Raw genomic sequence first — 24,781 nt, forward strand, 5'->3', positions numbered from 1 at the left:
GAAAATAATTTTTTTGGGGGTTTGGACTGGAGTGTACTTTGGGGGTTACAGCACCCTTTAACGGTTAAGCCAGCCGGCCCTTTACTTATGACACAGGCGCACGCTTGGCACTACTTTGTTGATGCACGTGCGGCTACTGCGCACACAATTCACAAACACAGAAAATAATTTTTTTTTTGGTTTGGACTGGAGTGTACTTTGGGGGTTACAGCACCCTTTAACGGTCAAGCCAGCCGGCCCTTTACTTATGACACAGGCGCACGCTTGGCACTCCTTTGTTGATGCACGTGCGGCTACTGCGCACACAATTCACAAACACAGAAAATTATTTTTCTTTTTGGTTTGGACTGGAGTGTACTTTGGGGGTTACAGCACCCTTTATCGGTCAAGCCAGCTGGCCCTTTACTTATGACACAATCGCACGCTTGGCTTTACTTTGTTGATGCACGTGTGGCTACTGCGCACACAATTCACAAACACAGAAAATAATTTTTTTTTTGGTTTGGACTGGAGTGTACTTTGGGGGTTACAGCACCCTTTAACGGTCAAGCCAGCCGGCCCTTTACTTATGACACAGGCGCACGCTTGGCACTACTTTGTTGATGCACGTGCGGCTACTGCACACACAATTCACAAACACAGAAAATAATTTTTTTTTTGGTTTGGACTGGAGTGTACTTTGGGGGTTACAGCACCCTTTAACGGTCAAGCCAGCCGGCCCTTTACTTATGACACAGGCGCACGCTTGGCACTACTTTGTTGATGCACGTGCGGCTACTGCGCACACAATTCACAAACACAGAAAATAATTTTTTTTTGGTTTGGACTGGAGTGTACTTTGGGGGTTACAGCACCCTTTAATGGTCAAGCCAGCCGGCCCTTTACTTATGACACAGGCGCACGCTTGGCACTACTTTGTTGATGCACGTGCGGCTACTGGGCACACAATTCACAAACACAGAAAATAATTTTTTTTTTGGTTTGGACTGGAGTGTACTTTGGGGGTTACAGCACCCTGTAACGGTCAAGCCAGCCGGCCCTTTACTTATGACACAGGCGCACGCTTGGCACTACTTTGTTGATGCACGTGCGGCTACTGCGCACACAATTCACAAACACAGAAAATAATTTTTTTTGGGGTTTGGACTGGAGTGTACTTTGGGGGTTACAGCACCCTTTAACGGTCAAGCCAGCCGGCCCTTTACTTATGACACAGGTGCACGCTTGGTACTACTTTGTTGATGCACGTGCGGCTACTGCGCACACAGTTCACAAACACAGAAAATAATTTTTTATTTTGGTTTGGACTGGAGTGTACTTTGGGGGTTACAGCACCCTTCAACGGTCGATGCCAGCCGGCCCTTTACTTATGACACAGGCACACGCTTGGCACTACTTTGTTGATGCACATGCGGCTACTGCGCACACAATTCACAAACACAGAAAATTATTTTTTTTTTGGTTTGGACTGGAGTGTACTTTGGGGGTTACAGCACCCTTTAACGGTCAAGCCAGCCGACCCTTTACTTATGACACAGGCGCACGCTTGGCACTACTTTGTAGATGCACGTGCGGCTACTGCGCACACAATTCACAAACACAGAAAATAATTTTTTTTTTGGTTTGGACTGGAGTGTACTTTGGGGGTTACAGCACCCTTTAACAGTCAAGGCAGCCGGCCCTTTACTTATGACACAGGCGCACGCTTGGCACTACTTTGTTGATGCACGTGCGGCTACTGCGCACACAATTCACAAACACAGAAAATAATTTTTTTTTTGGTTTGGACTGGAGTGTACTTTGGGGGTTACAGCACCCTTTAACGGTCAAGCCAGCCGGCCCTTTACTTATGACACAGGCGCACGCTTGGCACTACTTTGTTGATGCACGTGCGGCTACTGCGCACACAATTCACAAACACAGAAAATTATTTTTTTTTTGGTTTGGACTGGAGTGTACTTTGGGGTTACAGCACCCTTTAACGGTCAAGCCAGCCAGCCCTTTACTTATGACACAGGCGCACGCTTGGCACTCCATTGTTGATGCACGTGCTGCTACTGCGCACACAATTCACAAACACAGAAAATAATTTTTTTCGGGGTTTGGACTGGAGTGTACTTTGGGGGTTACAGCACCCTTTAACGGTCAAGCCAGCCGGCCCTTTACTTATGACACAGGCGCACCCTTGGCACTACTTTGTTGATGCACGTGCGGCTACTGCGCACACAATTCACAAACACAGAAAATAATTTTTTTTTTGGTTTGGACTGGAGTGTACTTTGGGGGTTACAGCACCCTTTAACGGTCAAGCCAGCCAGCCCTTTACTTATGACACAGGCGCACGCTTGGCACTCCTTTGTTGATGCATGTGCGGCTACTGCGCACACAATTCACAAACACAGAAAATAATTTTTTTTTTGTTTGGACTGGAGTGTACTTTGGGGGTTACAGCACCCTTTAACGGTCAAGGCAGCCGGCCCTTTACTTATGACACAGGCGCACGCTTGGCACTACTTTGTTGATGCACGTGCGGCTACTGCGCACACAATTCACAAACACAGAAAATTAATTTTTTTTTGGTTTGGACTGGAGTGTACTTTGGGGGTTACAGCACCCTTTAACGGTAAAGCCAGCCGGCCCTTTACTTATGACACAGGCGCACGCTTGGCACTACTTTGTTGATGCACGTGCGGCTAATGCGCACACAATTCACAAACAGAAAATAATTTTTTTTTTGGTTTGGACTGGAGTGTACTTTGGGGGTTACAGCACCCTTTAACGGTCAAGCCAGCCGGCCCTTTACTTATGACACAGGCGCACGCTTGGCACTACTTTGTTGATGCACGTGCGGCTTCTGCGCACACAATTCACAAACACAGAAAATAATTTTTTTTTTGGTTTGGACTGGAGTGTACTTTGGGGGTTACAGCACCCTTTAACGGTCAAGCCAGCCGGCCCTTTACTTATGACACAGGCGCACGCTTGGCACTACTTTGTTGATGCACGTGCGGCTACTGCGCACACAATTCACAAACACAGAAAATAATTTTTTTTTGGTTTGGACTGGAGTGTACTTTGGGGGTTACAGCACCCTTTAACGGTCAAGCCAGCCGGCCCTTTACTTATGACACAGGTGCACGCTTGGCACTACTTTGTTGATGCATGTGCGGCTACTGCGCACACAATTCACAAACACAGAAAATAATTTTTTTTTTGGTTTGGACTGGAGTGTACTTTGAGGGTTACAGCACCCTTTAACGGTCAAGCCAGCTGGCCCTTTACTTATGACACAGGCGCACGCTTGGCACTACTTTGTTGATGCACGTGCGGCTACTGCGAACACAATTCACAAACACAGAAAATTATTTTTCTTTTTGGTTTGGACTGGAGTGTACTTTGGGGGTTACAGCACCCTTTATCGGTCAAGCCAGCTGGCCCTTTACTTATGACACAATCGCACGCTTGGCTTTACTTTGTTGATGCACGTGTGGCTACTGCGCACACAATTCACAAACACAGAAAATAATTTTTTTTTTGGTTTGGACTGGAGTGTACTTTGGGGGTTACAGCACCCTTTAACGGTCAAGCCAGCTGGCCCTTTACTTATGACACAGGCGCACGCTTGGCACTACTTTGTTGATGCACGTGCGGCTACTGCGCACACAATTCACAAACACAGAAAATAATTTTTTTTTTGGTTTGGACTGGAGTGTACTTTGGGGGTTACAGCACCCTTTAACGGTCAAGCCAGCCGGCCCTTTACTTATGACACAGGCGCACGCTTGGCACTACTTTGTTGATGCACGTGCGGCTACTGCGCACACAATTCACAAACACAGAAAATAATTTTTTTTTGGTTTGGACTGGAGTGTACTTTGGGGGTTACAGCACCCTTTAATGGTCAAGCCAGCCGGCCCTTTACTTATGACACAGGCGCACGCTTGGCACTACTTTGTTGATGCACGTGCGGCTACTGGGCACACAATTCACAAACACAAAAAATAATTTTTTTTTTGGTTTGGACTGGAGTGTACTTTGGGGGTTACAGCACCCTGTAACGGTCAAGCCAGTCGGCCCTTTACTTATGACACAGGCGCACGCTTGGCACTACTTTGTTGATGCACGTGCGGCTACTGCGCACACAATTCACAAACACAGAAAATAATTTTTTTGGGGGTTTGGACTGGAGTGTACTTTGGGGGTTACAGCACCCTTTAACGGTCAAGCCAGCCGGCCCTTTACTTATGACACAGGCGCATGCTTGGCACTACTTTGTTGATGCACGTGCGGCTACTGCGCACACAGTTCACAAACACAGAAAATTATTTTTTATTTTGGTTTGGACTGGAGTGTACTTTGGGGGTTACAGCACCCTTTAACGGTCGATGCCAGCTGGCCCTTTACTTATGACACAGGCACACGCTTGGCACTACTTTGTTGATGCACGTGCGGCTACTGCGCACACAATTCACAAACACAGAAAATAATTTTTTTTTTTGGTTTGGACTGGAGTGTACTTTGGGGGTTACAGCACCCTTTAACGGTCAAGCCAGCCGGCCCTTTACTTATGACACAGGCGCACGCTTGGCACTACTTTGTAGATGCACGTGCGGCTACTGCGCACACAATTCACAAACACAGAAAATAATTTTTTTTTTGGTTTGGACTGGAGTGTACTTTGGGGGTTACAGCACCCTTTAACAGTCAAGCCAGCCGGCCCTTTACTTATGACACAGGCGCACGCTTGGCACTACTTTGTTGATGCACGTGCGGCTACTGCGCACACAATTCACAAACACAGAAAATTATTTTTTTTTTGGTTTGGACTGGAGTGTACTTTGGGGGTTACAGCAGCCTTTAACGGTCAAGCCAGCCGGCCCTTTACTTATGACACAGGCGCACGCTTGGCACTACTTTGTTGATGCACGTGCGGCTACTGCGCACACAATTCACAAACACAGAAAATTATTTTTTTTTTGGTTTGGACTGGAGTGTACTTTGGGGGTTACAGCACCCTTTAACGGTCAAGCCAGCCAGCCCTTTACTTATGACACAGGCGCACGCTTGGCACTCCTTTGTTGATGCACATGCGGCTACTGCGCACACAATTCACAAACACAGAAAATTATTTTTTTCGGGGTTTGGACTGGAGTGTTCTTTGGGGGTTACAGCACCCTTTAACGGTGAAGCCAGCCGGCCCTTTACTTATGACACAGGCGCACCCTTGGCACTACTTTGTTGATGCACGTGCGGCTACTGCGCACACAATTCACAAACACAGAAAATAATTTTTTTTTTGGTTTGGACTGGAGTGTACTTTGGGGGTTACAGCACCCTTTAACGGTCAAGGCAGCCGGCCCTTTACTTATGACACAGGCGCACGCTTGGCACTACTTTGTTGATGCACGTGCGGCTACTGCGCACACAATTCACAAACACAGAAAATTAATTTTTTATTGGTTTGGACTGGAGTGTACTTTGGGGGTTACAGCACCCTTTAACGGTAAAGCCAGCCGGCCCTTTACTTATGACACAGGCGCACGCTTGGCACTACTTTGTTGATGCACGTGCGGCTAATGCGCACACAATTCACAAACAGAAAATAATTTTTTTTTTGGTTTGGACTGGAGTGTACTTTGGGGGTTACAGCACCCTTTAACGGTCAAGCCAGCCGGCCCTTTACTTATGACACAGGCGCACGCTTGGCACTACTTTGTTGATGCACGTGCGGCTTCTGCGCACACAATTCACAAACACAGAAAATAATTTTTTTTTTGGTTTGGACTGGAGTGTACTTTGGGGGTTACAGCACCCTTTAACGGTCAAGCCAGCCGGCCCTTTACTTATGACACAGGCGCACGCTTGGCACTACTTTGTTGATGCACGTGCGGCTACTGCGCACACAATTCACAAACACAGAAAATAATTTTTTTTTTGGTTTGGACTGGAGTGTACTTTGGGGGTTACAGCACCCTTTAACGGTCAAGCCAGCCGGCCCTTTACTTATGACACAGGTGCACGCTTGGCACTACTTTGTTGATGCATGTGCGGCTACTGCGCACACAATTCACAAACACAGAAAATTATTTTTTTTTTGGTTTGGACTGGAGTGTACTTTGGGGGTTACAGCACCCTTTAACGGTCAAGCCAGCTGGCCCTTTACTTATGACACAGGCGCACGCTTGGCACTACTTTGTTGATGCACGTGCGGCTACTGCGAACACAATTCACAAACACAGAAAATTATTTTTCTTTTTGGTTTGGACTGGAGTGTACTTTGGGGGTTACAGCACCCTTTATCGGTCAAGCCAGCTGGCCCTTTACTTATGACACAATCGCACGCTTGGCTTTACTTTGTTGATGCACGTGTGGCTACTGCGCACACAATTCACAAACACAGAAAATAATTTTTTTTTTGGTTTGGACTGGAGTGAACTTTGGGGGTTACAGCACCCTTTAACGGTCAAGCCAGCCGGCCCTTTACTTATGACACAGGCGCACGCTTGGCACTACTTTGTTGATGCACGTGCGGCTACTGCGCACACAATTCACAAACACAGAAAATAATTTTTTTTTTGGTTTGGACTGGAGTGTACTTTGGGGGTTACAGCACCCTTTAACGGTCAAGCCAGCCGGCCCTTTACTTATGACACAGGCGCACGCTTGGCACTACTTTGTTGATGCACGTGCGGCTACTGCGCACACAATTCACAAACACAGAAAATAATTTTTTTTTGGTTTGGACTGGAGTGTACTTTGGGGGTTACAGCACCCTTTAATGGTCAAGCCAGCCGGCCCTTTACTTATGACACAGGCGCACGCTTGGCACTACTTTGTTGATGCACGTGCGGCTACTGGGCACACAATTCACAAACACAAAAAATAATTTTTTTTTTGGTTTGGACTGGAGTGTACTTTGGGGGTTACAGCACCCTGTAACGGTCAAGCCAGCCGGCCCTTTACTTATGACACAGGCGCACGCTTGGCACTACTTTGTTGATGCACGTGCGGCTACTGCGCACACAATTCACAAACACAGAAAATAATTTTTTTTGGGGTTTGGACTGGAGTGTACTTTGGGGGTTACAGCACCCTTTAACGGTCAAGCCAGCCGGCCCTTTACTTATGACACAGGCGCATGCTTGGCACTACTTTGTTGATGCACGTGCGGCTACTGCGCACACAGTTCACAAACACAGAAAATTATTTTTTATTTTGGTTTGGACTGGAGTGTACTTTGGGGGTTACAGCACCCTTTAACGGTCGATGCCAGCTGGCCCTTTACTTATGACACAGGCACACGCTTGGCACTACTTTGTTGATGCACGTGCGGCTACTGCGCACACAATTCACAAACACAGAAAATAATTTTTTTTTTTGGTTTGGACTGGAGTGTACTTTGGGGGTTACAGCACCCTTTAACGGTCAAGCCAGCCGGCCCTTTACTTATGACACAGGCGCACGCTTGGCACTACTTTGTAGATGCACGTGCGGCTACTGCGCACACAATTCACAAACACAGAAAATAATTTTTTTTTTGGTTTGGACTGGAGTGTACTTTGGGGGTTACAGCACCCTTTAACAGTCAAGCCAGCCGGCCCTTTACTTATGACACAGGCGCACGCTTGGCACTACTTTGTTGATGCACGTGCGGCTACTGCGCACACAATTCACAAACACAGAAAATTATTTTTTTTTTGGTTTGGACTGGAGTGTACTTTGGGGGTTACAGCAGCCTTTAACGGTCTAGCCAGCCGGCCCTTTACTTATGACACAGGCGCACGCTTGGCACTACTTTGTTGATGCACGTGCGGCTACTGCGCACACAATTCACAAACACAGAAAATTATTTTTTTTTTGGTTTGGACTGGAGTGTACTTTGGGGGTTACAGCACCCTTTAACGGTCAAGCCAGCCAGCCCTTTACTTATGACACAGGCGCACGCTTGGCACTCCTTTGTTGATGCACATGCGGCTACTGCGCACACAATTCACAAACACAGAAAATTATTTTTTTCGGGGTTTGGACTGGAGTGTTCTTTGGGGGTTACAGCACCCTTTAACGGTGAAGCCAGCCGGCCCTTTACTTATGACACAGGCGCACCCTTGGCACTACTTTGTTGATGCACGTGCGGCTACTGCGCACACAATTCACAAACACAGAAAATTATTTTTTTTTTGGTTTGGACTGGAGTGTACTTTGGGGGTTACAGCACCCTTTAACGGTCAAGGCAGCCGGCCCTTTACTTATGACACAGGCGCACGCTTGGCACTACTTTGTTGATGCACGTGCGGCTACTGCGCACACAATTCACAAACACAGAAAATTAATTTTTTATTGGTTTGGACTGGAGTGTACTTTGGGGGTTACAGCACCCTTTAACGGTAAAGCCAGCCGGCCCTTTACTTATGACACAGGCGCACGCTTGGCACTACTTTGTTGATGCACGTGCGGCTACTGCGCACACAATTCACAAACAGAAAATAATTTTTTTTTTGGTTTGGACTGGAGTGTACTTTGGGGGTTACAGCACCCTTTAACGGTCAAGCCAGCCGGCCCTTTACTTATGACACAGGCGCACGCTTGGCACTACTTTGTTGATGCACGTGCGGCTACTGCGCACACAATTCACAAACACAGAAAATAATTTTTTTTTTGGTTTGGACTGGAGTGTACTTTGGGGGTTACAGCACCCTTTAATGGTCAAGCCAGCCGGCCCTTTACTTATGACACAGGCGCACGCTTGGCTCTACTTTGTTGATGCACGTGCGGCTACTGCGCACACAATTCACAAACACAGAAAATAATTTTTTTTTTGGTTTGGACTGGAGTGTACTTTGGGGGTTACAGCACCCTTTAACGGTCAAGCCAGCCGGCCCTTTACTTATGACACAGGCGCACGCTTGGCACTACTTTGTTGATGCACGTGCGGCTACTGCGCACACAATTCACAAACACAGAAAATAATTTTTTTTTTCGTTTGGACTGGAGTGTACTTTGGGGGTTACAGCACCCTTTAACGGTCAAGCCAGCCGGCCCTTTACTTATGACACAGGCGCACGCTTGGCACTACTTTATTGATGCACGTGCGGCTACTGCGCACACAATTCACAAACACAGAAAATAATTTTTTTTTTGGTTTGGACTGGAGTGTACTTTGGGGGTTACAGCACCCTTTAACGGTCAAGCCAGCCGGCCCTTTACTTATGACACAGGTGCACGCTTGGCACTACTTTGTTGATGCACGTGCGGCTACTGCGCACACAATTCACAAACACAGAAAATAATTTTTATTTTGGTTTGGACTGGAGTGTACTTTGGGGGTTACAGCACCCTGTAACGGTCAAGCCAGCCGGCCCTTTACTTATGACACAGGCGCACGCTTGGCACTACTTTGTTGATGCACGTGCGGCTACTGCGCACACAATTCACAAACACAGAAAATAATTTTTTTTTTGGTTTGGACTGGAGTGTACATTGGGGTTTACAGCACCCTTTAACGGTCAAGCCAGCCGGCCCTTTACTTATGACACAGGCGCACGCTTGGCACTCCTTTGTTGATGCACGTGCGGCTACTGCGCACACAATTCACAAACACAGAAAATAATTTTTTTTTTGGTTTGGACTGGAGTGTACTTTGGGGGTTACAGCACCCTTTAATGGTGAAGCCAGCCGGCCCTTTACTTATGACACAGGCGCACGCTTGGCACTACATTGTTGATGCACGTGCGGCTACTGCGCACACAATTCACAAACACAGAAAATAATTTTTTTTTGGTTTGGACTGGAGTGTACTTTGGGGGTTACAGCACCCTTTAACGGTCAAGCCAGCCGGCCCTTTACTTATGACACAGGCGCACGCTTGGCACTACTTTGTTGATGCACGTGCGGCTACTGCGCACACAATTCACAAACACAGAAAATAATTTTTTTTTTGGTTTGGACTGGAGTGTGCTTTGGGGGTTACAGCACCCTTTAACGGTCAAGCCAGCCGGTCCTTTACTTATGACACAGGCGCACGCTTGGCACTACTTTGTTGATGCACGTGCGGCTACTGCGCACACAATTCACAAACACAGAAAATAATTTTTTTTTTGGTTTGGACTGGAGTGTACTTTGGGGGTTACAGCACCCTTTAATGGTCAAGCCAGCCGGCCCTTTACTTATGACACAGGCGCACGCTTGGCACTACTTTGTTGATGCACGTGCGGCTACTGCGCACACAATTCACAAACACAGAAAATAATTTTTTTTTTGGTTTGGACTGGAGTGTACTTTGGGGGTTACAGCACCCTTTATCGGTCAAGCCAGCCGGCCCTTTACTTATGACACAGGCGCACGCATGGCACTACTTTGTTGATGCACGTGCGGCTACTGCGCACACAATTCACAAACACAGAAAATAATTTTTTTTTTGGTTTAGACTGGAGTGTACTTTGGGGGTTACAGCAACCTTTAACGGTCAAGCCAGCCGGCCCTTTACTTATGACACAAGCGCACGCTTGGCTCTACTTTGTTGATGCACGTGCGGCTACTGCGCACACAATTCTCAAACACAGAAAATAATTTTTTTTTTGGTTTGGACTGGAGTGTACTTTGGGGGTTACAGCACCCTTTAATGGTCAAGCCAGCCGGCCCTTTACTTATGACACAGGCGCATGCTTGGCACTACTTTGTTGATGCACGTGCGGCTACTGCGCACACAATTCACAAACACAAAAAAAATAAAAAATTTTTAGCACTTGGGGGGAGCACCCCTGATGGACAGAGCACCCCCTGGACAACACTACAGCACCCCTTTAGGACTGGGACACTGCACAGGACTTTGGAGTGGACACAGCCCCTATGGACAACTGACTGCACAACACAGTCCAGCCAGCCCCTATGGACTTTGAAGTAGTGGACACAGCCCCTATTAACAACAGCAGCACAGCACAACACAGCCAGCCCCTATGGACTTTGAAGTAGTGGACAACAGCAGCACAGCGCAGCACAGCACAGCACAACACAACACTACTCTGCACTACACTACACTACACAGCCCAGCCAGCCCTAACTCCCACCCTCCCTCTTCACTGTCCACAGCCGAGTGAGAAAATGGCGCCGACGCGGGTACCTTATATAGGATCCAAAACCCGCGAGACTCGGAAGGCGGGAAGATGACGTTTTGCCTCGATTTCAGATCCGAGTCAGGCGGGAAAAGTCAAGCCTGACTCGGATCTGCCTCGGATCGGGGGGGCTCGGGGGGGGTTCGGATTTCAGAAATCCGAACCGCTCACCCCTAAATAAAATACATTTTTATTCTTTATTACTCTGGTGTTCTGTGGAAGCCATAACATAAAGGTAAAAAGCATAGTATATGATACGTGTGCATTGAGTACTAAATATTTTATTTACTGAACAAAAAGACATAAAAAAAAAACCCAGTCAGAGGACTTCCGCTTCCGGCTGCATGGCGTGAGCATCTCACTCACGGAGCTCCGCCAATATCCCGACTATTTATACAGTTTAAAGGCTTTTTCTAGCCTCCATCGGGAATTCCCCTCCGTGGCTTACCTCTCCGAGTAGCTGGTATATGGAGAGATTCTTCCCTCCCGCGTCTGTGTACCCGCCGCTAAGCCGCTCCAACCACGACAAGAGAAACGCAGGGCTGGAGTCAATATGGCGCTGGACTCTGACAGCGAAGCTTCCTCTCCAGCACACAAAAAATCTGCGGCTGATGCTTATGATGCCCCGCAGGTAAGGAGAAGATCTACCTCCCCTGTATCATACAATGATGTGGTAGATGCTATTACAGCCACCATGGGACCTCTGCTCAAGCAGGCTGTCAGTGATATCACTGTACAATTGCAGCAATTAACACACAGAGTGGCAGACTCGGAAAACAGGATCGGATCACTTTCTCATCATATGGCTGAGGTTCAGGGATCTGTAATCTAGCTGGAAAAAGAAAATCTCCAGTTGAAAAATAAGATTGATGACCTAGAAAACAGGTCACAACAGAATAACTTGAGGTTAGTGGGCCTTCCTGAACCCGTCAAAGGCCAGGCACTAGCACAGTTTGTTCAGTCCACGCTCCCTTCCTTGCTGGGAATTACTGAAGAATGTAAAGATCTTATTGTGGAAAGAGTACACAGAATGGGCCCCTTTTCCAGAGCCACAGAGGCCAGACCTAGGGTCATCTTATTCAAGTGCTTAAATTATCTTCACAAAATAGCCTTTTGGGATGCTTCACGGAAAAAAAGAAATATTACATGGGAGAGCCATAAGCTATTCCTCTTCCCGGATTTCTCAGTGGAGCTAACGCATGCTCGAAAGGCGTTTTCACCCATTTGCACTCAATTAATTAAAGATCGTAAGAAATTTGCTATGATATATCCTGCCAGATTGCGTATATTCGAAGGAGACTCCTTTGTGGATTTTACCAACTCAAAGGACGCGCAGGCATATTTCCAGGAAGTGGCTCAGGAACGTAACTGCGACATTTCGGATCCGACATCCTCACAACAGTCCTAAGGTCTGCAGTGTTCCTTCTCTTCAAGATTCCCTGTTATGCTACATTGGTGAGATGTCGCCATATACTGGACTTTATTCTAAGTTTTATGTGCAGATATGTGGCAGTTGTCTTCACTGCAACAAAAGTTCAGTTTATAGGTTAACTTGCCTTGATCCCTTTGTTGTATAGGTCCACCTATACGTGGTATATAAATTTCGTTTACTTCTTTAAATTGGTGGCGGGAGATTATAGATTGCCTTAATTTGATCCCGTTAGTGGTTCATAATACAATATAAGCTACTCTTTATCTATGTCATGTTTGTTACTTACCATACTACCCCCTGTACGGTTTATGCTATCGGGATATTAAGTCGGGGCTCAGCCCCGGAATTATTTTAGTTGTTGTTCTACTGTTTTTGATATAACAGGAAGTTCGAGGTTTAGGTATATTTACCTACCCTATTTTAGGGATGTTATTTGTATGCTTATTATTATTGTTGTTTCATATTACTTTGTACCCCTTGTCTATTTTTATTTGTTTTTCTCCCTTATGTTCTATCCTCTCCATTCCTTGCCCTCCCCTGGTCAATGCGGTCTTAAGTAAGTCTGAGATGAAGTATAGAAAAGCTCCTTTTTCCCCTTTCAAAGTTTCATGATGTCGCAGCTAAATATAGGTTCTTGGAACGTCGGGGGAATCAACTTCCCTGCCAAACGACGTCAAATTTTAATGTATCTGTCTAAACAAAATATAGATATAGCGTTATTACAGGAAACCCATCTGACGGCTTCAGAAACATGTAAACTACAAATGATGCAATGGTGTTTAGTTGCTTCGGCTCCATTTACTTCAAAAAAGAGAGGTGTCGTTATATTGGCCAAACGTTACTTACAATTGAAGGTTTCTTCTATATACTCTGACCTGGAGGGCAGATATGTTGTAACTGAGTTATTATATAATAACATGCCTTTAGTAATATGTAATGTCTGTGCCCCTAACATATATTCAAGACAATTTTTCCCAAAATTATTAGCCAAACTCATTACTCATAGTAATTGTAGGCTGATAGTAGGAGGAGACTTCAATCTAATTTCATCTCCATATCTTGATAAATCGAAGCCCACTTTGCACCCTTCTCCTCTCCCTAAATTAGGGATTCCTCTTTTTGCTTCTAGATTGCAACTAATAGATGCTTGGAGAGTGTTAAATCCTACCGAAAAAGACTTTACTTGTGTCTAAGCCGCTCACAGTTCTTTATCTAGAATTGATTACCTGTTAGTATCCAAATCTATATTCCCACAAGTAATAGAAACCCATATAGTTCCTATTGTTATCTCAGACCATTCCTTAATTAGGATTAAGATTCACCTACATATTGATAAAGGTCCACATAAGTTATGGCGTTTCCCTTCTCACCTCCTGCGCTCCCCCAAATTCAAAAACAGAATTGAGGCGGTTTGGGAAGAATTTCGAATTAACAACTCCGAACACGCTGAAACGAATCCTCTCTTGTTTTGGCAGGCTGCTAAGTCAGTGATCAGAGGAGCCATTATTTCATATGTAGCAGATATACCTCATCATACCTAACTCTTCAGAATGCTCTTACCAATGCATATCAGGCATATACATCTAATCCTTCACCTAGTACCAAGGGTCAGTATCTTGTAGAAAAAATCTATTTTGAGGAATTTCTTAATGATATGGGAGATAAATATCTTTATGCTATTAATTATAAGTTCCATAAATTCGGGAACAAATCTGGGAGAATTCTCACTAATTTATTAAATGGTTCGCGTCCTTCCATGTTAGTACATCCACTCAAGACTATTTCAGGTGCATTTACCTCCTCTGATAGCCAAATATCAGATATCATGCGAGATTTTTATAAATCCCTATATGCTTTTGATACGTCTCAGTTAGTCAATACTTCAGATAGTTCTGTTTCCAATGCTCATTGGCCCGAACTCCAATATCCATGTCTCACACCTGACCAATCTAATACAATACTGGCTCCGGTGACTGCGGCTGAAGTACTAAAGGTAATTCAGAATCTGAAACCATATAAAGCTCCTGGTCCGGACGGGCTAGGAAGTGACTTTTATAAATTGCTCTCATCTAGTATTGTAGATACCTTGGTATTAGTTTTGAATCATTTAATATCCGGTAATGCACCACTCTTATACTTTAATCATGCAATCATAAAGGTCCTTCCGAAATCAGGAAGAGATCTATCATCTCCGGCATCCTACAGGCCGATTTCCCTTTTAAACTCAGATTACAAAATCTTAACAAAAATATTGGCTGATAGGGTTAAATTGTTGTTGCCTAGTATAATACACCGAGACCAAACGGGCTTCATTTGGGGCAGGCATTCTGTCCTAAATGTGCGAAGAGTTTTGTCTGTGATTCAACATTTGCAGTGTACTGAGACCCCCGCTTCTGATCTAAACCTCATTCTTTCCCTAGACGCTGAAAAGGCCTTTGACCTTATCACCTGGCCCCACCTTCTAAATTCATTAAATAAATTCGGATTTCCTACTACTTTCTGTAATTTAATTTCCTCACTTTATGCTAACTCACAATCACAAGTATCTTGCAATGGTTTTCTGTCATCACCCTTCCCTATACTAAAAGGCACCAGACAGGGATGTCCACTATCCCCTCTTTTATTTGCCATTGCGATTGAACCCCTAGCCATAGCACTTAGATCTTCTACTGCATTCACGGTTATTTCTATAGGAGAGGTGACTCTTAAAGTGGCCCTCTATGCAGACGACATGTTATTATTTGTTTCCAACCCAGCTCACTCACTTTCCGCAATAATAGATCTGATTACTTCTTTCGGCACCTTTTCTGGATATAGAATTAATTTCGACAAATCCGAAATACTTCCGATTTCAGGTAATATAACACATTTGAAAGATATTCCTTTAGTGCAAACTTTCAAGCTTAATAAATCACAGATAAAATATTTAGGGGTGCAAATTCCTGCTACCTTACCAGACCTATATAAATTTAATTTTCCCCCTAAGTTTTCTCAGGTGTCTGCATTGCTTGGTAATTGGAAGCTCCTTCCGCTTTCTTTGCTGGGACGCATTGTGGTTATAAAGACGGTGATCTTTCCAAAAATATTTTATTTATTACAGATGCTTCCTATTGGTATTTGTAAATGAGACTTGCATCATATTCAAAAATTAATGTCTACATTTATATGGCAGAATAAAAAACCACGGATTGCTATAGCAAAATTATCTTTATCTAGACAGAAGGGTGGTGTGGGTTACCCTGACTTCTCAACGTACTCCTTGTCGATCTTTTTTAGGTATATTAGCGATTGGCTTCTTGACAGAGAGGTATATACTGACATGGAACTTGATGCAGCCATATTTTCGCCTTGTATTTTATCCCATATCATTTTTAAAGATACATATCTTGCTTGGAGAACCTTAAATAAAAGATTTCACAGACATTCTAACTCCTCACCCCATATTCCTCTCTGGGGCAACCCCTCCTTCCCACCGACTCTGACTAATGCAACTTTTCGAACCTGGCGTGCAAAAGGCTTATCTATTACAGCCAAAGTTTTTGATCCAGGAGGATCTTTACTAAGTTTCTCGGATCTTAGACAACAATTTAACTTACCAAACTCAAACTTTTATATGTACCTCCAAATGAGACATTTCATCTCGTCCATACCCCAGGCCATGCAAGAGGTTTCTTCGAAAGACCCTATAACTGTGCTGCTAAAAAATAATCTTAATATGCCATACAAAATTAAATATCTTTATACGATTTTGGTTGATCTGTCTCACAATACTCAGAGGAATAGAACATTATCCTTATGGAAATCGGATTGGTCTGATATGGGAGATGATGAGAATATATTTCTACACTACGACTCCACTCTCAAGATTTTAAGATCCTCTTATCTTCAAGAGGTTCACATTAGGACAGTATTTAGAGCTTATGTAGCACCTATTCAAAGACAACATTTTAATGTCTCATACACTGCAGAGTTTCCTAAGTGTCATATCTCAGTCGCAGGTTTTCTGCACTGTATGTGGACATGCAGGAAAATCAAAAAATTCTGGCATAAATTAATAAACTATATAAATTCCGTATGTTCACTCCTGTTAACTCCATACCCGAAAGCCTGCCTGTGGTCAGATTTTACGAACTGGGATCTGGGTACCAAAAAAAAGCAGTTGATCCCATTCCTCACGATTACAGTTACAGTAGCAAGGAAAGTAATTCTATGTCACTGGACAAAAAATGTCCTCTCCTTCAATCTCGGAAGTTAAACTAAAACTTCTCCAGCTCCTATATTTTGATAGGAGAGACACCTTTCCGGATGTCAATAGAGGAGCTAAAAATTTCTATTCTAAATGGTATTTTTATATAGAATCCTTAGATCCTCCATTTCGCACTCACATTCTAAAAATTTTTAAACACACAGAGTGGTTCTTGTCTAGACAACTCTTGGAGTCTACGCATGTAGAAGTGTAATATTCTCTCATCTCGTTTATGGAAATTAATATTAAGGACAGCTCATACATATTTACTTTGTCATTATTTGCTTATGTCTCTATTACTCCTGATATATAAATATCTGCAAATCTAAGATGGATGGATATTGGCTATTAACACTCATATAAATGTGATAAAACTATTTGAGGTGATCCTATGATGTTATACTATACCTGCAATAGATAGATAGATAGATCTATGTTATACCATGCCTCTAATAGATTGATAGATAGAGTTCTGTTATTGCCATTTATATGAAGCTATACATTTATATTAGGGGTGTGCACCGGCCACTTTTCGTGTTTTGTGTTTTGGTTTTGGATCTGGATCTTTCTTCGTGTTTTGGATCTGGATTGGTTTTGCCAAAACCACCCTTCCGTGTTTTGGGTTCTGGGTTTTGTGTTTTGGATCTGTATTTTTTTTAAAAAAAGCATAAAAACAGCTAAAATCACAGAATTTGTAGGTTTTTCTGCTCCTATGCTATTATTAACCTCAATAACCTTAATTTCCACTCATTTCCAGTCTATTCTGAACACCTCACACCTCACAATAGTGTTTTTATGTCCAAAACGTTGCACCGAGGTAGCTGGATGACTATGCTAAGAGACACGAGTGGGCGGCACAAACACGTGACCCATCTAGGCGTGAAACTGCAGTGGCAGACAGGATGGCAGTTTGAAAAACTAGGCCCCAAACTGTACATAATGCAAAGAAAAAAAAGAGGTGCAAGATGGAATTGTCCTTGGGCCCTCCCACCCACCCTTATGTTGTATAAACAGGACATGCACACTTTAACAAACCAATCATTTCAGCGCCAGGGTCTGCCACACAACTGTGGCTGAAATGATTGGTTCGTTTGGGCCCCCACAAAACAAGCTGGCAATTAATGTGTCCCTGCACAAACTGGCTCTATGGAGGCAAGATGTCATCCTCATCCTCCTCATCCACCGATTCCTCACCCTCTTCAGTGTGTACATCCTCATCCTCACAAAGTATTAACTCGTCCCCACTTGAATCCACCACCACAGGTCCCTCTGTACCTTCTGGAGGCTGGTCTCCCTGGAAGAGCTGATAATTCATTTTGATGAACATCATCTTCTCCACATTCTGTGGAAGCAACCTCCTACGCCTTTCGCTGACAAGGTTCCCGGCTGCACTAAACACTCTTTCGGAGTACACACTGGAGGGGGGGGCAACTCATGTAAAATAGAGCCAGTTTGTACAGGGGCCTCCAAATTGCCTCTTTTTCCTGCCAGTACAGGTATGGACTGTCTGCCATGCCTACTTGGATGCTGTCACCGATGTAATCCTCCACCATTCTGTCAATGGTGACAGTATCATATGCAGTGACAGTAGACATGTCAGAAATTGTTGCCAGGTCCTTCAGTCCGGACCAGATGTCCAAACTTGGTCCTGCCTGCCCTGCATCACCGCCAGCGGGTTGCTTAGGATACCTAAGTTTTTTCCTGGCAGCCCCAGTTGCAGGAGAAAATGAAGAAGGAGCCGTTGACGTGTCACGTTCCGCTTCAGCTGACAGTGTGTTCACCAGCAGGTCTTTGCACCTCTGCAGGCTTGTGTCGGCTGGAAAGAGAGACACCACATAGGCTTTAAACCTAGGATCGAGCACGGTGGCCAAAACGTAGTGGTCTGATTTCAACAGATTGACCACCCTGGAATCCTGGCAAAGCGAATGAAGGGCTTCATCCACAAGTCCCACATGCCGAGCGGAATCGCTCCGTCTTAGCTCCTCCTTCACTTTCTCCAGCTGCTTCTGCAAAAGCCTGATGAGGGGAATGACCTGACTCAAGCTGGCAGTGTCTGAACTGACTTCACGTGTGGCAAGTTCGAAGGGCTGGAGAACCTTGCACAACACGGAAATCATTCTCCACTGCGCTTGAGTCAGGTGCATACCCCCTCCTTTGCCTATGTCATAGGTGGATGTATAGGCTTGTATGGCCTTTTGCTGCTCCTCCATCCTCTGAAGCATATAGAGGGTTGAGTTCCACCGCGTCACAACCTCTTGCTTCAGGTGATGGCGGGGCAGGTTCAAGAGTGTTTGCTGGCGCTCCAGTCTTCGGCACGCAGTCGCTGAATGGCGAAAGTGGCCAGAAATTTTTCGGGCCACCCAAAGCGTCTCCTGCACGCCCCTGTCGCTTTTCAGAAAATTCTGCACCACCAAGTTTATTGTGTGAGCAAAACATGGGACGTGCTGGAATTTGCCCAGATGTAATGCCCGCACAATATTGGTGGCGTTGTCAGATATCACAAATCCCCAGGAGAGTCTAAGTGGGGTAAGCCACTGGGCGATGATTTCCCTCAGTTTCTCTAAGAGGTTGTCGGCGGTGTGCCTCTTACTGAAACCGGTGATACACAGCGTAGCCTGCCTTGTAACGAGCTGGCATTTCTGAGATGCTGCTACTGGTGACGCTGCTGCTGTTGCTGCGTAAGGTGATACATCTACCCAGTGGGCTGTCACAGTCATATAGTCCTTAGTCTGCCCTGTTCCACTTGTCCACATGTCCATGGTTAAGTGGACATTGTGTACAACGGCATTTTTCAGGACACTGAGGACACTTTTTCTGACGTTTCTGTACAGTCTCGGTATCGCCTGCCTAGTGAAGTGGAATCTAGACGGGATTTGGAACCGGGGACACACTACCTCCATCAATTGTCTAAATCCCACTGCACTAATGGCGGATACCGGACGCACGTCTAACACCAACATAGCAGTCAAGGCCTCAGTTATACGTTTTGCTTCAGGATGACTGCTGTCGTACTTCATCCTCCTCGCTAAGGACTGTTGGAGGGTCAATTGTTTAGTAAAAGTAGTGGTGTTCCTACTTCCTCTCTGGGATGATGAACGACTCCCAGCAGCAGCAACAGCAGCAGCGGCAGCAGTAGGCGTAGCAATGCAGGATCCTCCGGAGGAATCCCGGATAGGAGAGTCAGTCATGCCAGTGACATGGCCTGCAGGACTACTTCCGATCCTAACTAAGGAGGAAATTGACGAGGAGGGAGTTGACGGTGTGGTTTGCAGGCGCTTGGATACAACAGGACAACGGGATTTAGGTGTCCCTGGACTGCTTATGGTCTTAGCCAAAGTTTCTGAACTTGACAGTAACTTTTTATGAACGCGCTGCAGGTGCCGTATAAGGGAGGATGTTCCTAGGTGGTTGACGTCCCTACCCCTACTTATTTCACCTTTACATATGGTACATATGGCAAGACAGTTGTTGTCCGGATTTGGATAGAAATATTGCCAGACCAAAGAGGTGGAATGTTTGGTCTTCTGCCCAGGCATGACCGTGATGGGCTTTTTCATCCCACGGACAACAACTGTCTCCCCCGGAGCCTGATTTAAACAAACCACATCACCATCAGAATCCTCCTCGCCAACTTCCTCCTCAGCGCCAGCTACACCAGTATCCTCATCCTGTTGTACTTCAACAGTGACATCTTCAATTTGCATATCAGCAAGTGGACTGTGGGTGCTCCTTTCAGCACTTGCAGAGGGCGTGCAAATGGTGGAAAGAGCCACCTCTTCCCGTCCAGTGCTGGGAAGGTCAGGCATCGCAACCACCACCACACTTGGACTCTCCTTGGGGATTTGTGATATCTTCTTAGAAAGCACAGTTCTTCGCTGTGCTTTTGCCAGCTTAACTCTTTTGATTTTTTTAGTGGGAGGAGGGCTTCCATCGTCATGTGAAGCTGAACCACTAGTCATGAACATACTAGGGATCGACCTTAGCCGTTCCTTGCCACTCCGTGTCGTAAATGGCATATTGGCAAGTTTACGTTTCTCTTCAGCTGATTTAAATGTCTTTTTCAAGGTCATTTTCCTGAACTTTGCCATTTGGGATTGTATGTGCCCTCTACTATGACATTGGGCATCGGCCTTGGCAGACGACGTTGATGGCATGTTATCGTCTATGTCATGACTAGTGGCAGCAGCTTCAGCACTAGGAGGAAGTGGTTCTTGATCTTTCTCTATTTTATTTTTATCGGAGAAAGTTTGGTCCTCCATTTATGTTATATCGATTTGATATATACGTGCGGCTAAACACAGAAAATAATTTTTTTGGGGGTTTGGACTGGAGTGTACTTTGTGGGTTACAGCACCCTTTAACGGTCAAGCCAGCCGGCCCTTTACTTATGACACAGGCGCACGCTTGGCACTACTTTGTTGATGCACGTGCGGCTACTGCGCACACAATTCACAAACACAGAAAATAATTTTTTTTTGGTTTGGACTGGAGTGTACTTTCGGGGGTTACAGCACCCTTTAACGGTCAAGCCAGCCGGCCCTTTACTTATGACACAGGCGCACGCTTGGCACTACTTTGTTGATGCACGTGCGGCTACTGCGCACACAATTCACAAACACAGAAAATAATTTTTTTTTTGGTTTGGACTGGAGTGTACTTTCGGGGGTTACAGCACCCTTAATGGTCAAGCCAGCTGGCCCTTTACTTATGACACAGGCGCACGCTTGGCACTACTTTGTTGATGCACGTGCGGCTACTGCGCACACAATTCACAAACACAGAAAATAATTTTTTTTTGGTTTGGACTGGAGTGTACTTTCGGGGGTTACAGCACCCTTTAACGGTCAAGCCAGCCGGCCCTTTACTTATGACACAGGCGCACGCTTGGCACTACTTTGTTGATGCACGTGCGGCTACTGCGCACACAATTCACAAACACAGAAAATAATTTTTTTTTTGGTTTGGACTGGAGTGTACTTTGGGGGTTACAGCACCCTTTAACGGTCAAGCCAGCCGGCCCTTTACTTATGACACAGGCGCACGCTTGGCACTACTTTGTTGATGCACGTGCGGCTACTGCGCACACAATTCACAAACACAGAAAATAATTTTTTTTTTGGTTTGGACTGGAGTGTACTTTCGGGGGTTACAGCACCCTTAACGGTCAAGCCAGCCGGCCCTTTACTTATGACACAGGCGCACGCTTGGCACTACTTTGTTGATGCACGTGCGGCTACTGCGCACACAATTCACAAACACAGAAAATAATTTTTTTTTGGTTTGGACTGGAGTGTACTTTCGGGGGTTACAGCACCCTTTAACGGTCAAGCCAGCCGGCCCTTTACTTATGACACAGGCGCACGCTTGGCACTACTTTGTTGATGCACGTGCGGCTACTGCGCACACAATTCACAAACACAGAAAATAATTTTTTTTTTGGTTTGGACTGGAGTGTACTTTCGGGGGTTACAGCACCCTTAACGGTCAAGCCAGCCGGCCCTTTACTTATGACACAGGCGCACGCTTGGCACTACTTTGTTGATGCACGTGCGGCTACTGCGCACACAATTCACAAACACAGAAAATAATTTTTTTTTGGTTTGGACTGGAGTGTACTTTCGGGGGTTACAGCACCCTTTAACGGTCAAGCCAGCCGGCCCTTTACTTATGACACAGGCGCACGCTTGGCACTACTTTGTTGATGCACGTGCGGCTACTGCGCACACAATTCACAAACACAGAAAATAATTTTTTTTTTGGTTTGGACTGGAGTGTACTTTGGGGGTTACAGCACCCTTTAACGGTCAAGCCAGCCGGCCCTTTACTTATGACACAGGCGCACGCTTGGCACTACTTTGTTGATGCACGTGCGGCTACTGCGCACACAATTCACAAACACAGAAAATAATTTTTTTTTTGGTTTGGACTGGAGTGTACTTTCGGGGGTTACAGCACCCTTAACGGTCAAGCCAGCCGGCCCTTTACTTATGACACAGGTGCACGCTTGGCACTACTTTGTTGATGCACATGCGGCTACTGCGCACACAATTCACAAACACAGAAAATAATTTTTTTTTTGGTTTGGACTGGAGTGTACTTTCGGGGGTTACAGCACCCTTAACGGTCAAGCCAGCCGGCCCTTTACTTATGACACAGGCGCACGCTTGGCACTACTTTGTTGATGCACGTGCGGCTACTGCGCACACAATTCACAAACACAGAAAATAATTTTTTTTTGGTTTGGACTGGAGTGTACTTTCGGGGGTTACAGCACCCTTAACGTTCAAGCCAGCCGGCCCTTTACTTATGACACAGGCGCACGCTTGGCACTACTTTGTTGATGCACGTGCGGCTACTGCGCACACAATTCACAAACACAGAAAATAATTTTTTTTTGGTTTGGACTGGAGTGTACTTTCGGGGGTTACAGCACCCTTTAACGGTCAAGCCAGCCGGCCCTTTACTTATGACACAGGCGCACGCTTGGCACTACTTTGTTGATGCACGTGCGGCTACTGCGCACACAATTCACAAACACAGAAAATATATTATATTTTTAGCACTTGGGGGGAGCACCCCTGATGGACAGAGCACCCCCTGGACAACACTACAGCACCTCTTTAGGACTGGGACACTGCACAGGACTTTGGAGTGGACACAGCCCCTATGGAGAACTGACTGCACAACACAGTCCAGCCAGCCCCTATGGACTTTGAAGTAGTGGACACAGCCCCTATTAACAACAGCAGCACAGCACAACACAGCCAGCCCCTATGGACTTTGAAGTAGTGGACAACAGCAGCACTACACTACACTACACTACACAGCCCTAACTCCCACCCTCCCTCTTCACTGTCCACAGCCGAGTGAGAAAATGGCGCCGACGTGGGTACCTTATATAGGATCCAAAACCCGCGAGACTCGGAAGGCGGGAAGATGACGTTTTGCCTCGATTTCAGAATCCGAGTCAGGCGGGAAAAGTCGAGCCTGACTCGGATCGGACTCGGATAGGGGGGGCTCGGGGGGGTTCGGATTTCAGAAATCCGAACCCGCTCACCCCTAATTTATATGAGATGATATCATGATGTTACAATATACTTGTGATCTCTAATCATGTACGTATGACCAGGCCCTTTCCCTCCTTCCCTACACCATTCCCTGTCTTGTCCATTGTATCCCCCCACTGTAGTCTTACTATTCTGTTTCATAATTATTATACAAGTTTGACCTCAGCTAGGTCATAAATAATATGTTATTATAATTGATTTATTCTATGTCTGTCATAAAACAAATGTGCAAGACATATACTAACTGATCTTCAGATATATATACAACTGTTTATAGCACTGTTTATTTGTAATGTTGATCATGTTTCAGCTCTATATCAGATGTTTCAAATTTGATGTCTTTTGACCTTTTCGGTATACTGGCTTATACCTTAAGTATTATCATTTCATTGTATAATTCTTTTGAAAACTCTTAATAAAAACAGATTTAAACAAAAAAACCCAGTCAAATGTGCTTGTTGAGCCGTCCTGACAGATGCGTCGATGACTTTGTTCTCATGGTTTCTATCCACTGGGACTCGGGACCAACTTGTCTTACAGCGTTCAGAGAAGGAAGATCCCAGCTGTTCCTGATTATCCTGCAACGTCAGAGAGTCACCATACAGAACGTGTTGTGTAATGAATGTAATGGCAGGTTGCATACATGGAAAACACATAATATGTACTAAGCTCTGGAAAGTGATAAAGTGGAGAGTGATAAACTACCAGCCAATCAGCTCCTAACTGTCATGTCACAGACTGTGTTTGAAAAATGACAGATAGGATCTGATTGGTTGGTAGTTTATCACTCTCCCAATGTATCACTTTCCAGAGCTTAGTAGATCACCCCCATAGTATTATAACTAGAAATATACAGTAGCTACCCTTTCGTGCAATCCTGTTCAGGGGTTCCAATTAGGTGCCTAATGCGTTTCCCTGTATCAAACAG

This window comes from Taudactylus pleione, unplaced genomic scaffold (genome assembly GCF_031769625.1).
Source record: "Taudactylus pleione unplaced genomic scaffold, aTauple2 ptg000400l, whole genome shotgun sequence".
NCBI lineage: Eukaryota > Metazoa > Chordata > Amphibia > Anura > Myobatrachidae > Taudactylus > Taudactylus pleione.